General features: G+C 42.2%; 1 protein-coding gene across 1 annotated transcript in view; it reads left to right on the top strand.

Moving 5' to 3' along the window:
- Positions 1-18,736, top strand: part of LOC126205909 (transient receptor potential cation channel subfamily V member 4) — a 247,344-nt gene that overhangs the window by 154,522 nt on the left and 74,086 nt on the right. The window lies entirely within an intron of this gene.

Here is an 18,736-nt window from a genome sequence, read left to right as displayed (position 1 = left end):
TTCTTCTTAATATCTCAATCCTCATCCATTCTTCTGTTTCATTGTTTTGAATGCAGAAAACAGCTTCTAATCTGCCAGATTCGAATGCGTCAAATCGCCCGATCACAACAGTAAGCAAAACATTTGGAACCATAGAGTATAAATGTCCATGACGTGAGCATTAGTATACACAGAACGAGAAATCTGTCCGCGACATCTGCTGCAACGTAATTTTGGAACGATGCATTTCGACCGTATAGCGCTTAGCGTATTCTGAGTGTTATTACTTCGCTGCTGCAGATAGAATACCTTCGGAAGTACCGTGAAATTTTGTATATGCCTACACGTTTTACAGATATATCAGCAATTCGATACCAGAAATTGAAGTTGGCTTGAAGATGTGAAGAGCAATGTAATTGTGCTTTTTCGCCACAGTACCATAGCTCAGATTCCTCTTTATCTACGTTTTTCTGTAGCGGGATAAGAAGTGACAGCCAACAATATTTTTTTGCGTTTTTTATTCCACTTATTCATATTGTCGAATCTACTTTCTAATTAACTATATTACAGTGACCTGTAGACGGCGCCGAAATGTCACGAAAACCGAATGCATTTGGACCTTTGAAACTGTTACAGTAAATATGGTAAGCGACTTGTACCACCCGCTTGTCCATTGTTATTTTCATTCCTTCTTCATTTATCCTCCTGCTTTTTATAGACTATCTATAACATTTTTTCGCCATCTCATCAGAAAAGTAAACCTAAAATTTTGAAGTAATAAAAGAAGTGACAGCCAACAATACTTTTTTTAGGTTTTGCTTTTTCACTGACTCATATTATCAATTGTGTTCTAATTAATTACGTTACAATGAGGCTGTATAGGAAACTGTCTCATACAGAAATAGATACACACAAGAATTTGGGAACCTACATAAATTGGAGAAAATTAATCAAACTGTCATGTAAAAATTTTATCTCCATACGAACATTGTACGAATACATATACACTGACTGGCAGTTTACTCAAACTTACTTGCAAATTTATCTATAACCTGTCTCGTAAACAAATGGCCATAAAATTACATTTGTTGTACATACCTATGAAAAGCAACGGATCCACCTTTCACATACTTCTTTTTACATCCGTAACAGCCACAATACTGCACCATAGCTGTTACTAAAATTCTAAAGTGCAGAAACGTATATAAAACGAGGCGAATACGTGTATCATTCAAGTTTCGCTGATACCACAAATTTTAGACAAGCAGCATGGTCCTAAAATCGCGTGACTAGGTCAGTTTTATGTTTATGCGCAGTAGATTATGCTCACTCCGTATATTTATATACTTTATGTTTGGAACCAAAGACACACATGTGCACTTGCATCAGAAAACACTAGTTCTTCAGATAATGGCTAGGAAACAGTTCAGATCACCTGATGCACCTATACCCCTTTGCCACCAAGTAGATTGATTCTTCAGCTACAATATGGTCCACATACCTCCAAACATTCGATTTTGTCACTTATTCGGCTTTGCTTCTAACCACCTCAATTTCAATTTCACAAATTCTGTAAGCTTTTGTTACGCCAATGCCTCAGTTTTTACTTCATAGACATTCTATACATAACGGCTGACAGTTGCTATAGCGGTCAATAGATGGCACTGTCAGTCTGCGTGGAGCATAAATTGACAAGTGAGAGCATGTGTAAGCCAGCATTGCAAAAGCAATTCGTTCCTCCCTCACTAACTCTCACGCCTCAGCAGACAATGTGCTGGGATTTACAGTCGGGACTTCCTTCTTCCATTTTCCGCCCCCCTTCTTCTTGTGAACAGACTGATTTTTCTGCCAGCAGGTAATTTTCGGCATTCAGGTAAGAATATCGAAATGTGGACTGAATTCCGTTTAACAACTGCTAGAACCTGCTTCTTTAATACCATTCACTGAGGTGATACGCTTCCTATGACCTGATCCTTATATATATAATTAAGAAATGCACTAAAATACAAATGCAGATAGATGAATTCATTAACTGTGACCGACATTACTCTTACAATCTCGGAATAGCATACTGTTTACATAAACGACCTATTCGTCTCTTTGATAAACATTAAAAACTGTTGTTCATTACTTTCTTAGGAGAAGAAAAACTTCTTAGCCAAGATCACAATAAAACACTATGTTGTGGATCTTCGTACAGGTTATTATAAAAATCTTGTGCCAGACGCACACAAAATCTTTCCATTAAATCTCCAAATGCACAACATATTACATGAATGGCGTGTTGGCACGTCAAAAGTAAAAGTTAAAATTACTATGTACACAAATCGCCACAACACTGCATCCATATGATCACACGTCGTGCCTATTAGGGCGCCACAAGCCCTAACTCTGACTTCAGAGCATTTGTGCTCAAGCTAGAGATGGCTCTTGGTTCACTTTATACGAAGCACTAAAATTTAGTTGCATATGGTGACTTCAATATTAATTTTGTATGTGATTTTGCAAGAAAAAGGAGTTGCAAAATCTCATAAACTCATATGATCTGATGCAGACTATGTTTTGTCCAACCATGGTGCAGGGGACCAGTAGCACAGGCATAGAAAATATTTTTATTCATTCTTCGTTATTAGATGCGCATTCTTTTAATAAAAGGGTGAATGGCCTTTCAGACCGTGATGCACAAACTTTAACGTTAAAAGGCCTTTGTACTCAAACAATGTTATATATAATTACATACTATGTTTTTTGAAATCTCATTAAGGAACAAGAGTGGTAGGATGTTTATAGTGCCATAAACATAGATGACAAATATAATGCTTTCCTTAACACATTTATCACGGGCTTTGAGAGATACTTCCCATTATAACGTTCTATACAGGGCACTAGTAGTAAAAGGCAGTTCAAGTGGCTGACTATTGGGATAAGCATACCATGTAGAACAAAGTGGGAATTATGTCAATATGTTAGAAGTCGTCACAATCAAGCTACAGTAGCCTATTACAAACAGTACTGTAAGGGGCTTAAAATATTATTAGGAAGGCAAAGAGTATGTGATACGCAAACAGAATACCTAATTCGTAGGATAAAATTAAAACCATATGGTCAGTAGTGAGGGAAGAGTCTGGTCAGCAGCAGAAGGTTGATGATATAAAGTCAGTTCATAGTAAAAATATTCTATTACTGATCAATCAGATATACATACAGTATTTAACAATCATTTTCTGAGCATTGCTGGTGAAGTAAATAAAAATTTAGTTTCTACAGGTAATCATATAACTTTATTGGCAAATGCCTTTCCGAGGTTGATGTCTGAAATACTCCTCTGTGATAGAGACAAGGGAGAGACTGAGTCAATAATTAAATCACTGAAGACTAAGGACTCTCATGGTTATGATGGAGTGCCTAGCAGAATATTAACGTACTGTGCTGCACATGTTAGCCCTGTATTTAGCCATATTTGTAATTTTTCCTTTAGGAATGGGCAGTTCCCTGAACGATTAAAGTACTCAGTAGTAAAGCCGCTTTATAAAAGGGGAGAAAGGGATAATGTAGACAATTTTAGACCTATTTCTATGCCATCAGTGTTTGCTAAAGTTATTGAAAAGGCTGTGTATGTAAGGGTAATTGATCATTTTATATCACATAATTTGTTATCAAATGTACAGTTCGGCTTTAGAAGTCGTTTAACAACTGAAAATGCTATATTCTCTTTTCTCTGTGAGGTACTCGATGGGTCAAACAAAAGGTCTCGAACGCTAGGCCCATTTTTTGATTTAACTAAGGCGTTTGATTGGGTTGATCACAAAATGTTGCTCCAGAAGTTGGACCATTACGGAACAAGGGGAGTAGCTTGCAATTGGTTCACCTCTTACTTTAACAACAGACAGCAAGAGGTCATTACTCACACTGTTGAGAATGGCTGTGATGTGGGCTCTGAGTGGGGTACGGTCAAATGTGGGGTGCCCCAGGGATCAGTGTTGGGCCACTCCTGTTTATTATTTATATAAATGACATGCCCTCTAGTATTACAGGTAACTCTAAAATATTTCTGTTTGCTGATGACACTAGCTTGGTAATAAAGGATGTTGTGTGCAACATTGGCTCTGTCTTAAATAGTGCAGTTGATGACATGAGTTCATGGCGTGTAGAAAATAAACTAACGCTAAATCACAGTAAGACTCAGTTTTTACAGTTTCTGACACACAGTTCAACAAAACCGACGTTTTAATTTCACAGAATGGGAATATCAGTAGTGAAACTGAACAGTTCAAATTTCTAGGTTTTCAGATAGATAGTAAACTGTCGTGGAAAGCCCACGTTCAAGATCTTGTTCAGAGACTTAATGCTGCCATTTTTACTATTCGAAAGGTATCTTATGTAAGTCGTCGTTCTACACGAAAATGAGTCTACTTTGTTTATTTTCATTCGCTTATGTCGTATGGTATTATATTTTGGGGTAACTCTTCGCAGTCTAAAAGGATATTTTTTGCTCAGAAACGGGCGGTACGGACAATAAGAGGTGTAAGTTCGCGAACCTCTTGTCGACCGCCGATCACTAGCCTGGGTCTTCTGACATTGGCCTCTCAATATACAGGGTGATTATAATTAAAGCCAAACTTTCAAACCGCTGTAGAAATAACACCACTGGTCAGAATGATGTCAAATTGCAACGGAATATTATCAGAAAAGGGGGAAACGTATGGCAGAAGAAAAACAAATAGTTACATAATGTAGCAATAATGGTGCTGTAAGCATAATAATTTAATAGTGGTCGATTACAAATGACAAATGAATCATACAACAATGCCTACGGTGTACGTCTGACGTTCAACAAACTGTATTACTCATTGTGCATGGGTGTACAGGTGTAATACTGTTAGTTACGTAAGGTCATCCACCACGGCAAGGTCATATCACATCGGATGGGAAATATCGATTTTTAATTGTCCTAAGGGCCAAAAACCACATAATAAGCATCAATCACTTGGGTTTTTAGTTGCCCTGAGGCCAAAAACCGCATAAAAAGCATCAATCAAATTCAAATAGGATTATTAATTTCCGTGTGACTGGCGCTAAACATGTTCAGTATGCTGTCCACCGTTTTCTGTAACAAGTATAAATCGAGAAACAGTATGTTCCACAGTTTATCGAAATGTTTCTTGGGTCACGTTCAGTAATGTGCGTAATGTGCGCCTTCAATGCAGCTAAGTTTGGAATCGGGACACTGAACACAACATCTTTCAGATAGCCCCACAGCCAGAAGTCACACGGATTAAGATCAGCTGACCGGAACGGCCTGGCTGTAGGGAAATGGCGGCTATAATTCTAGCATTTCCGAAATGGCGCTTCAGCAGCTGCTCAACTGGATTTGCAATGTATGGAGGTGCGCCATCTTGCATAAAAATGATCCCATCCACAGCTGGAATGATGTGGTTGCGCAAAAGATACTCATAGCGCTTACCACTGACGATACAAGTAACAGGGCCGGAAGCACCTGTCTCTTCGAAAAAATATGGCCTGATGACAAATTATGCCGTAAACCCGCGGCACACAGTGACCTTTTCAGTATGAAATGGTACCGGTTGCTTTGCGTGTGGATTTTCCGTTGCCCGTATTCGACAATTCTGTGTATTGACATACGTATCCTGTCAGATGGAAGTAGGCTTCGTCTGTCCACAAAATCTTCCACGGCCTATCATTATCCACTTCCATACGAGCAAGAAATTCTAAAGCAAAGGTCTCTCTTGCTGGCAGGTCAACAGGAAGCAACTCGTACACGTGGGTGGTTTTGAATGGATACAAAGAAGGATGTTTCGTAGGATTTTAAGCGCCGTGCTGACGGGTATGTCCAACGTTCGGGTAATTTCCCGTGCACTACGCGTTTGCACACCACCACTTGTCTCCTCCTGCACAGCTGTGGCCACTGCTTCCACTGACGTCGAATCAATTCGTTTCCTCCCTCTACCAGACCAAAAGAACCCGTCTTTTCGAATTTCCGAATCATTTTCTCCAGAGCACGGCAGTCATCGGACCAACGCCTTTTTTCAAACCCTTCAGTGTCCGGAACTAACGCAGAGCGATGTATGCACACTCATCATTCTTGTACTACAGCTTTACAAGCAGAGCGCGATCCTGCATTCAGTCATGGTGAACGTCGCAGACGCGAAAGGAGGAAAAGCCGTGTATCCGGCGTGTTTATACTAACTTCAATGGGTCGTGCGCATGGGGGTGTTTTTATTTACGTATTCTGACACATACAGCGCCATCTATTGATCAATTTTCAGACTATTTTTTTTCTTCTGCCATACGTTTTCGCCTTTCTCAAATAATATTCCGTTGCAATTTGACGTCATTCTGATCAGTATTGTTATTTTTACAGCGTTTTGAAAGTTTAACTTTAATTATAATCAATCTGTATATATTCTTTACTGTCGTTTCTTGTTAAAAATATCAGCTTATTCATAAGAATAGCCGGCTGCGGTGGCCGAGCGGTTCTAGGCGCTTCAGTCCGGAACCGCGCTACTGCTACGGTCGCAGGTTCGAATCCTGGCTCGGACATGGATGTGTGTGATGTCCTTATGTTAGTTAGGTTTAAGTAGTTCTAAGTTCTAGGGGACTGATGACCACAGCTGTTAAGTCCCATAGTGCTCAGAGCCCGAGCTATAAGAATAAGCAGGTTTTACACAGTTAATACTGGGCAGGAATCCAGTCTGTATTTGGATCGCACTTCCTTGAGTCTTGTGCAGAAAGGTGTGCAGTATACTGCTGCATCCACTTTCAATAAGCTACCACAAGAATTCAAAAACCTTAGCAGTAACCCACGGTGTCTTTCCCTCTATTCTGTTGAGGAGTTTCTTGAAAACTTAAGCTGATTCTCATCTTGTATTGTTGATTGCGTTTACTTAAACTTATGGCTTGACTTTTTTGGGTTCATAAACATTTTATTTTTATCTGTTATTACTTTTAAGAATTTTTAGCATATAGCAGCCCCGTCAGCAACTGTGATAGACTAATATTTTGAAGAATCAGCCTCAGTAGCACGAATTTTCTGGTCTTTACCAGGTTACGGCTAAATTAATCTAGCCTTCTTCAGAAGCATAAAATTACTATAACATGCCAGAGTAAGGCACAGTCAACACTAAAATTAAAACCTATAGTACCGTGGTACTATGTCGAATTAAAACTTCTTAGCTGAAGTCCAGCCCTGGCGTCTCTTCACCACGCGGTCGGTTGGCAGCGGCAACCACGTTGTAATTTCATGTACTGACACGTTCCATGACCTAGGAGATTTGCTCCTCAATTTGGTCCTACTGAACTTGACGTGTAAATAAAGAAATAAATAAATAACATATCGAAAAAGTGTATCGATACATCGTCGGAAGAAAATATCGAGTTACCTGCCTATAAAAATATCAGCTGCAGACTGAAAATATACTGCTTGTTTCAGAGCTGTATATTTAAGTATGGATTTATTATTAGATATTCTGTAAATCAACAAGTTGGCAGCCTGCCTATTCCCTTTGGAGCAAGAATTGAAAGGAAAGCGACACACGTTCATGCTTGGCGATAACTGCCTTGTTAACAATGGTAACAGCATGTAGTTCGGTTTAGTCACATACCGGATTTATCGTAAACACTTCATGTCGACTTCCGTATGTTTTCATTTCTTCTAACGCCAGCGACGTAGAAGTTGTAGTGTCAGACTTGCTTGGTGAAGCTAAACTTCGCAGTTTCTGTTGGCAACGCCGAGCGTCGATTACGTCAGCATTTCGCCTCACACATCTCGGCCCACCTCAGCTACCATCCTGGTCATTTAGACTTTTGTTCGTCATTTTCAGTAACTGTTTTTCAAGAATGTCGATGTGAAGAAGTAGCACACTTGTTGCGTTAAAAATTGTTTTTTAAGGCAACTGGTGTACTGTTTCTTCATATCGGAAATCTCGTTGTTCCATTCACACTGCCACCCCCAGTGCAATCGCAGATCTTCTTTTCTGCCACATATACTTGTTTCATTCGGTCAAAGAAAACGACTGGACGTGATGAAAGCTCAACAAGTGGTAAGGCTCCTTCACATAATGGAAGTAAAATTATGTGCTACTACAGTTTCAAAAGAACAACTTCGAATTCTTTGCTAATATTGTTAAAAATGTAGAATACAAAATAAAAATGTCGGCACTCGATATTTCTGTTTCGATGTCGATATATCGGGGAAAGAATATCGCCATTGTATGTATCGCTACAATTTAGGAACAGTATCGATAAATCGAGATTTTATCAAGAGCATTCGGCCCTGATAGTATTTTTATGGTTGACACTGAGTGACCGCATCGAACGGCGCAGGTGGAGTTCTTCGAAAGAGAGGATATTCGGCGAATGGGTCGGCCTGCCCGTCACCCCGACTTAAATCCCATAGATTGTGTGTAGAATTGTAGTACGGCCACATGCACCAACAGCCATAGAGCAACTTTCGACCGTGCTGTAGGAGGAACAGTACGCCCTGCCACAGCAACTCCTTACCAGCCTTGTTGCCAGCGTAGGAACACCTCGCAGAGCATACAATGCCGCCCGTGGAGACCACATACGCGAGTAAGAACCATGTCCCACCTTTTATAATGTCTACAGGACCATAACAAATCACGGTGATTTCAATGTAATTATTGTCTTCGAATAAAAGCGTCATTTCTAGACATCTTACTGCGTATTTCTTTCAGCTACTTTCTGCACCATACTTTTAACAGTTATTTCTATGCATGGTTTAAGTTTCATCGAGCTGTATTACTTGGCAGTGACATATCATACGAAAGTTGCGTTCCTCCTTAAGTTATACACGTCAATACATGGAAATTTAGGTACCAGGAGCGTAAATACGAAACGCTTCTGAAACATAGATAAATATAGACTGCAGCAAGAAAAAGGCGTTTAAATTTATAAAACGACTTTTTATGTACTTGCTACAGATAATGGCCACGCTAACAAACTTGTTCAACACCATTAAAAATACGAATAATATTATGTAATTTCCATCCCCCTCGTCTCAAGAACAAACAATAAATCGCTGTGACACTTTTTGAACACATTGAATAGTAACTTATTTGCTAAATGAAATACCACAGCTCAGTTTAATTAAATGTTCTTATTTTTGAGTCACATAATTCTCTTAAAAATTTGCATCTCTTTTGACGTAACACTACAGGCTGACGGTCCTGTCCCATTTCTGCACACAATATATCACACTCTGAAACTGATGTAAGAGAGTTTTGTACGATATACGACATGTCGCGCACGGTTAACTTTTAATATTCCAGAAGAGTAAATTCCTCTACATCTTTGAGATTTACAAGATATTGTGTGTTACAGTATCTTTGTGCTGAAAATTGGTAATAATTTCGAACATTTCCCGAATTTGTTGATGGCAGTACTGTATTATATCCTAAGAAAATTTACAGTGAAATATTCTCTGATGAATCCAATGAACAGCTCTGATAGATTTTTAGTAATGCCAAGGCTGATTCGTAGTAACCATGCCAGCGTTGGCTTAGCTGCTGCTAATACTGCATTTGAACTTAGCCTCTGGCCTGGAATTAGTGAATGCTACTGCACCGAGGCCATTGATTATACAGGATGAGTCTGAACTCTATTAACTACGTTACAGTGGTTCATGTGGGTTCTTTGCTAAGTGTGTTGTGTTGCTATAGGGCAATCTACCTCTACAAGGAGAAGTCCGTTCTGTTTGCCAGTTAATTATCTTTGTGGCTGCGTTGGATTGAGAATGCCTACACACAGATGGAAATGCGTGTCTGTCAATAAAACGGTTCCATTGAGTCATGGTATTCCTGAACTTTGCGCTCTGCACTATCGGATATTAGAAATCTGGCTATCGGAAAGCGTGTGTGAGTTCGATACCGCACAAATTGTGTGATCATCACAAAATCTGGCGACCCGGCGCAACCTCATAATTTCCCCTGTGCTTCCACTAAGAAGAAGAGGAAATACTGAACAAACGTGTGACAGGATTTGAGGCATGAAAATTCTTCAACAATAAGCAAATAAACTCACAATCAACATATCAGATGCAGAATTACTGCACCAATAAGCAAAGAGGTCCAAGTGAATCCCCAGGACAAAAGCCTAACTGATTCCGGGGTTTGAAGAGAGGTTTTATTGATTGGATTAATGATACTTGGGTCGAGGACCATCGCTGTCTCGCTGCGAAACTCATGCCAGAAAAAGCCGAAAATGAATGTTGTCATCAGGTGTTACCCACCACACCGCTAACGTTCGTCCTCCGACTATAGAAGCAACGGAATATCTCCTACAGAATATGAAATGGGAGAATTAGAATCTTCCGTCTTACAGTCAGAGTTGGTTTTCATGTTTTTCATGAAACGAAGAGGGCATTAACACTGGACCATTTCAAATAAAACTAGGAGCATCAGACCATTGCGAGTAACTGGTTGAACAGCCATGCAGACGTTTCCTGTGGTGCTACCTGTTCGACTACATTCCATTATCTTTATTTTATTTTTTATTAATATTCATCTTACAACCTCTTTCAAGACGCTGTCTATTGCGTTCGGCTGATATTTTAAGTACTTTGTCGTCTCTGACAGAATTACAATGTCATGGCAACCCTCAAAGTTTTAATTACTTCTTCCTGAAATTTAATTCCCGTTCCAAATTTGTCATTGTTTTCCTTCACAGCTCTCTTCTCTACCACTGCTTTCCTTTCATGTCTTCGATTTTCGTAAGTGTAGCTTGGTCTTTGCATGAGTTGCAGATATTTTTTCTCTCCGTAAAATCTCTGCTACCTTGTGAATTTCAAACAGTGTATCTCATTCACCGTAGCCAAAAGCCTTTTTTTAAATCTACAAATGTTATTAAATAAGGTTTACCTTTTTTTAGTCTGTCATTAATGCCAGTATTGCCTCATATGTTCCTACATTTCTCAGGAACCCGAATTGATCTTCCACTATGTCTGCTACAAATGGTTCAAATGGCTCTGAGCACTATGGGACTTAACTTCTGAGGTCATCAGTCCCCTAGAACTTAGAACTACTTAAACTTAACTAACCTAAGGACATCACACACATCCATGCCCGAGGCAGGATTCGAACATGCGACCGTAGCGGTCGCGCGGTTCCATACTGTAGCGCCTTGGCCGGCTATGTCTGCTTCTACCAGCCTTTCCAATCTCCTGTAAGTATAACGATTGATAAAAATATGGACATACCAAAAACACAACATAGTACCAAGGCTAATAATGTAGTAATCCCGCTGCCATTCAAAACAGCTCCCCGTGGTCTCGCAGCGTAAAAATACAGGTCCTTTATGGTTTTTGAGGGAATCTTATACCATTGTTCCTGTAAAATAGTGACACTTTCACGAAACGACGATGGAGTTGAATAGCGATCACGTATTCTCTACAAATTACACCACAAAGGCTGAATAACATTGAGATCTGCTGACTGTGTTGTCCAGGGGAGATGCGACAATTCAGTCTCGTGTTCACAAAACTAGTCCTGAACAATATGATCCGTGTGAAAAGGAATTGTGTCGCATCACCATTGTTTATCAAACATTGCACCACGGAATGGACCTAAACAGCCAAAAGGGTCACTTAATCCTAGGCAGAGTAATCATGAAGCATATGTAATCCTATGATATGGCTGCCCAAATCATCATCGAACCTGCACCGTGTCCCATTCTTGAGACGCAAACAGAAGTTGGAGACAGTGTGAAACAAGACTCATCCGACCAAACGACGTTGTTTCACTTCTCTGTAGTTTTATGGCTACGGCACCACGTTTTCGTGTTAGAGCCATTTGCATCACTCATATGTTTTTCCAGTATTGCAGCTCGCGCTGCTGTTCCCTGCTTTTTGAGTTCCCTTGGTGTTGTTTTGGTGCTGACAGGGCTCACGAGTACGACGTTCTGTGCTGCAGTGACTTTTACAGCCGCCGCCCCTTATTTTTCGTCGCACTCCTTTTCAATGACCGTCTGTCGCGGCCACACAAAATACACTTTCGTCAGCGTTGTGACTTAGCGAATGACGTTTTTCCGCTTACCCTGTTTCCGGTATAAATCTTCGATACGAATTCTCTTGAAACACTAAACACTTCGGCTCCTTTGGTTGCGGAAGCATCGACCATACCAGCGCTAAGTAATATTCACGTTTGTCAGCACCAGCCTTTTTTGCAAGTTTTTTGCAAGGGCATTTCGTCTGTCTCAGATATCTTGGGTACCACACGGTATAGTTTGATTATGATATGTGTGATGTCGTCCAACGAACGAGGTCCCAAAACAAAGTTGGTACCTTGCAGCGCAACTACAAATGAAGATAATAGGTGTAAGCTGCACCGACGAATAAGCGCCATCGCTGCCCAGTATTAGCCGAGCGGTCTGAGGCGCTGCAGTCATGGACTGTGCGGCTGGTCCCCGCGGAGGTTCGAGTCCTCCCTCGGGCATGTGTGTTTGTCCTTACGATAATTTAGGTTAAGTACTGTGTAAGCTTAGGGACTGATGACCTTAGCAGTTAAGTCCCATAAGATTTCACACACATTTGAACAGTTTTAAGCGCCACCACAAGCGTTCTTCCGCTTGCGGCGAGCACCTACCTCTCAGCCTAGACAGTGACCATCGACTAAGCCAATAACATCATCTTCTAGCAGGCCAGCAGTGTGCGCAAAGTATTAGGCAGAACCCTATCTGAAAGTTATTGTTAAGCTGAGATACGTAGCAAGTGATACATTGATGCTCAGAGACAGTGGTAAATATTCATGTCATTGTGGAATTAAGTAATTCTTCTTTCCTTTTTTATAATAAAGTGAACTAATATTTCATGTTATACTATCCACTCAGTCTTCTCCCGGAACAAAGTAAAGAACCCACTATGTAATGACGAGTGTACTTTCATCCGGTACAACAGAAGCTGCTCCCAAGGTTCTCAACAATTATGAAAGAATACCAGCTACCTCAGGTCCCATGTCTCGACTTCAGTCTTTCAGCGCTATGACATATTCTTCTCGCAGTATAATATCTTTCATGTCATCTTCTTCTACGTTCTCTTCCTTTTCCACAGTGCGTGGCAACAGCACATCACTCTGCTCAGTATCACACACATACTCACGCAACATACACTATGTGATCAAAAGTATCCAGACACCTGGCTGAAAATGACTTACAAGTTCGTGACACCCTCCATCGGTAACGATGGAATTCATTACGGTGTTGGTTCACCCTTAGCCTTGATGACAGCTTCCACTCTCGCAGTCATATGTTCAATCAGGTGCTGGAAGGTTTCTTCCGGAATGCCAGTGCGTTCTTCACGGAGTGCTGCACTGAGGAGAAGTGTCGGGCCAGTCCATTACAGGGATGTGTAACCACTCCGCCACAGGCCGTGCATTATGAACAGGTGCTCGATCGTGTTGAAAGATGCAATCAAATGGTTCAAATGGCTCTGAGCACTATGGGACTTAACTTCTGAGGTTATCAGTCCCCTAGAACTTAGAACTACTTAAACCTAACTAACCTAAGGACATCACACACATCCATGCCCGAGGCAGGATTCGAACCTGCGACCGTAGCGGTCACGCGGTTCCAAACTGAAGCGCTTAGAACCGCACGGCCACACCGGCCGGCAAGATGCAATCGCTACCCCCGAATTGCCCTTAACAGTGGGAAACAAGAAGGTGCTTAAAACATCAATGTAGACCTGTGCTGTGATAGTACTACACGGGCTGGCAGATGACGTTCACCGGGCTTTCGCAATACCCACACCCTACCATCGGATCGCCACGTTATGTACCGTGATTCGTCACTCCCCCAACGTTTTTCCACTGTTCAATCGTCCAATGTTTACGCTCCTTACACCAAGCGCGGAGTCGTTTGGCATTTACCAGTGTGATGTGTGGGTTATGAGTAGCCGCTCGCCTCCCGCCTAACTGTCATAGTACTTGCAGTGGATCCTGATGCAGTTTGGAATTCCTGTGTGATAGTCTGGATAGATGTCTGCCTATTACACATTACGACCCTCTTCAACTGTCGGCGGTCTCTCTCAGTTAACAGACGAGGACGGCCTGTACGCTATTGTGCTGTACGTGTCCCTTCACGTTTCCACTTCACTATCAAATCGGAAACAGTGGACCTAGGGATGTTTAGGAGTGAGGAAATCTCGCATACAGACGTATGACACAAGTGACACCCAATCACCTGACCACGTTCGAAGTCCGTGAGTTCCTCAGAGTGCCCCATTCTGCTCTCTCACGATGTCTAATGACTGCTGAGGTCGCTGATATGGAGTACCTGGCAGCACACTGCACCTAATATGAAAAAGGTTTGGTTTTGGGGTTGTCAGGATACTTTTGATCACATACTGTACACACACGTCACACATACACAGCATTTTAATATTTGGTTAGGACAACATTCTCGTCGCAGAAAGTTGTCTCAGAAATAAATTAATATGGTTCCATTCCCCGATTCCGACCAAGATTTTCGGGAGCTTTCCCTTGGTTGTAAGGTATATGCCGGAACTGGTAAGCCCCACCAATTTATTCCCAATTGGAGCGCCGAATTTTCCCTATTATCAGCTTGTCTGACATTTGACTTAATAGAACTGCGACTCTCCAGTGGGTCGTATCTCGAACAGCCTGCCCCACTGCTAGCAGTGGAGAATGAGAAGAGTAAAAAAGAAATCCACATTACTGTCTTGAAGTTAGTTTCCTTTGTATAGCCCTTCTATATATTAGGTCCAGCTTTCAGCTTTTCGTTCTTTGGTTAGTACTAGCTTGTCGCCTGAGCTCACGATGTTTCTCCAGCTCTTTCTCTTTCTCCAAAGGGTTACTTAATTTTGCTGTATGTGGCATTTATCATTCCCATAGTTACACAGACTGTTAGGGGCTCTATCACCATTGCTTGCATGATCAATTGTATCCTTACGCGTCGCTGGTCCTCTGGAACATTCTGAGCTGAGTGCGTCTTTTCTGACAGGAGGCAGTGTCTTGCTGTTTCGTTCAACAATGCCCAAGCGCTACCGCTTATGCTATCAGTCGTTCAGATCTCGCGTAGAGCGATCTTATGAAACCGAGTCGCTACAGAAAATACGAACAGTTTGCAGTTCTGAGTTGGGAAATTTTCCATCCAACGGTAGGACAGCAGAGAATGACTAATACGTTTATTCGCGGATGGTGCGTGTAATTACACACGAAATGTGGAAAAATCAGTGACGTCATTCTCAGTCAGTAGCGGGCTATATTCCGAAGGGCGATCAAGAAGTTCCCGTCTGAGGGTGTTTGCTGCAACGTACATGCAACAAAGCGCTACTCCAATGCTGATATATAAGCACCGACACACAGGCAAGGGATTATTGTGACATGTCTGTGAACTGTGATGACGTTATTACCAAACGCGTTCAGACAGGACCAATGTGCTGTAATTCTTTTTTTGGTTGCCGAAACACAAACACAGGTAGACATCCATCGGAGTATGAAGAATGTGTAGAGGGCAGCATTTCTATCGAAAACCACCGTTGTGGAATGGTACGCGAAGGGACGCTGCTGCTTCATGATAATAACCTCCCTACAACGGATATGCCGTAAAGCAGAAGTTACGACAACTTAAGTGGGAGGCATCCGACCACCCACCCTAGAGTCTTGGTCAAGCCTTCAGTCTCTTAAAAAAGGCCATGAAGGGTCGACGATTCATGTCGGACGAAGATGTGGAGCAGGCAGTTACAGACTTCTTTACGCAGCAGGACACGATGTTTTACCAAATGGGTATCTTCAGCCTGGTGCATAAATGGGATGATTGTCTCACAAGGGGACCCTCCATACTGTAAATCACAGATTTTGATGCACTTCAAATATGTTGTAGAGACACTTAACCGGAGTATCTGGCTATACGGTTTTTTAGCGACGGCCCTTGGTTTTTGAGAAAAACGATTTTGAAGTTCATTGCGCGCTTTGTATATCCGTAACATAAGATTTACTTCGAGCAAGTCAACGTAGAGCAGCGGTAAAGGTTCACGGCTACCGCGCTGGAGGTACTGTGTTCGAATCCTGCTCGTGCACTTTTTTCTCAAATCGACCGAATTTTTCAATTTTATTTCAAAGAATATCAACAAACAGTGTCAAATAATAAAGATATATTCAGTTATTATTTTTTTCAAGTATTCATTCAGTTTGTGGTTCGCATCATATTCTCCCAATTCATCTTCTTCGTTAAAATCTATCAGTTCATCATCAATAATGATCTGTCTTTCGCCCAAGAGATCCTGTATTGCGATGCATATCTCATTCCCAGTTGCAACAGTATCGGCAGAGATCACGCTAAACGGTGTATTTGTTACGAGATTCAAATCGCGGAGTAGATTTTCGGTGTATTTAATGGCATTTGTGATTTCGCCTTTTGATTCTTCGTTCAACTCCTCTACTTGAGGATCTTCTTCTGGCTGCACTACTGTGTGAGACAATCATCCCATTCACCGAATTTTTCTAACACACGGCACTAGAGACGCTTTGCGAGCAACTTACGCTGTAGTTAGATGCGAACGTAAAGGAATGCAACTCGCATCCTCATTGGCCTAGGAGGTGGGGTTCCCGTTACAGCTAACGATATTCACTGGATAGGGGACGATAATGGGCGGAGATCGCTTTCAGGTGATACAAGAAGCGACCGTTGTACGAACATTTGGAACTTCAACTGCGAACCACAAACGGAATGAATATTTGAAAAAATTAATAACTGAATATATCTTTATAATATCGTACACCTTACACTGTTTGTTGATGTTCTTTGAAATAAAATTGAAAAATTCAGTCATTTTGAAAAAAAAAAAAGAACAAAGTGCACGAGCAGGATTCGAAGACAATACTTCCAGCGTGATAGCCATGAACCTTTACCGCTGCTCTACGTTGACTTATTCGAAATATGTGTAATATTACGGATATGCAAAGCGCGCAATGAACTTCAAAATCGCTTATCTCAAAAACCAATGCCCGTCGCTAAAAAAATCGGATAGCCAGATACTCAGGGTAAGTGCCTCTACAGCATATTTTAAGCTCATCAAAAGCCGTGATTTACAGTAAGGAGGGTTCCCTTGTCAGTGTTCACGGCGCTTTTGTCAAATTGGCATACCGGTTCTGGACTGTACGGTCTTCGAATGGAAACTTTTCGATCGCCCCTTGTATTACTTGAACGCTTATTAATATTAAAGCGAAGTTTTATTGTGTCGTAGTTTAATTCGCAGAAAGAATACAACAATGGCAATCCTCAGTATGACACAGTCGAACTAAACTTCACAGCTAATATTAAAAGTTGGGTTTAACAATTGTTAGGAAGTGTGTTAAGTACGAGCTCAATAAACGAAGAAAATTGTATGAATTGTTATCCTTTCCGTTTAAATTTCACTTCAATATTAGTAAAGAAAAGAGGCAGAGTTTCGTGTTAGGAAACACGACCAAGTTTCTTCCGGAGCGTGGTCTCTCTTTTAATCAACCCTTACCAGTGTTCGATCGCCGCAAAGAAAACCGTAGATTAAGCATCAGCAAAATACACTCCTGGAAATTGAAATACGAACACCGTGAATTCATTGTCCCAGGAAGGGGAAACTTTATTGACACATTCCTGGGGTCAGATACATCACATGATCACACTGACAGAACCACAGGCACATAGACACAGGCAACAGTGCATGCACAATGTCGGCACTAGTACAGTGTATATCCACCTTTCGCAGCAATGCAGGCTGCTATTCTACCATGGAGACGATCGTAGAGATGCTGGATGTAGTCCTGTGGAACGGCTTGCCATGCCATTTCCACCTGGCGCCTCAGTTGGACCAGCGTTCGTGCTGGACGTGCAGACCGCGTGAGACGACGCTTCATCCAGTCCCAAACATGCTCAATGGGGGACAGATCCGGAGATCTTGCTGGCCAGGGTAGTTGACTTACACCTTCTAGAGCACGTTGGGTGGCACGAGATACATGCGGACGTGCATTGTCCTGTTGGAACAGCAAGTTCCCTTGCCGGTCTAGGAATGGTAGAACGATGGGTTCGATGACGGTTTGGATGTACCGTGCACTATTCAGTGTCCCCTCGACGATCACCAGTGGTGTACGGCCAGTGTAGGAGATCGCTCCCCACACCATGATGCCGGGTGTTGGCCCTGTGTGCCTCGGTCGTATGCAGTCCTGATTGTGGCGCTCACCTGCACGGCGCCAAACACGCATACGACCATCATTGGCACCAAGGCAGAAGCGACTCTCATCGCTGAAGACGACACGTCTCCATTCGTCCCTCCATTCACGCCTGTAGCGACACCACTGGAGGCGGGCTGCACGATGTTGGGGCGTGAGCGGAAGACGGCCTAACGGTGTGCGGGACCGTAGCCCAGCTTCATGGAGACGGTTGCGAATGGTCCTCGCCGATACCCCAGGAGCAACAGTGTCCCTAATTTGCTGGGAAGTGGCGGTGCGGTCCCCTACGGCACTGCGTACGATCCTACGGTCTTGGCGTGCATCCGTGCGTCGCTGCGGTCCGGTCCCAGGTCGACGGGCACGTGCACCTTCCGCCGACCACTGGCGACAACATCGATGTACTGTGGAGACCTCACGCCCCACGTGTTGAGCAATTTGGCGGTCGTCCACCCGGCCTCCCGCATGCCCACTATACGCCCTCGCTCAAAGTCCGTCAACTGCACATACGGTTCACGTCCACGCTGTCGCGGCATGCTACCAGTGTTAAAGACTGCGATGGA

This window comes from Schistocerca nitens, chromosome 1 (genome assembly GCF_023898315.1).
Source record: "Schistocerca nitens isolate TAMUIC-IGC-003100 chromosome 1, iqSchNite1.1, whole genome shotgun sequence".
NCBI classification, from domain to species: Eukaryota; Metazoa; Arthropoda; class Insecta; order Orthoptera; family Acrididae; genus Schistocerca; species Schistocerca nitens.
Note: the sequence above shows the minus strand (reverse complement) of the source record. Positions and strands in the feature narration are given on the sequence as shown.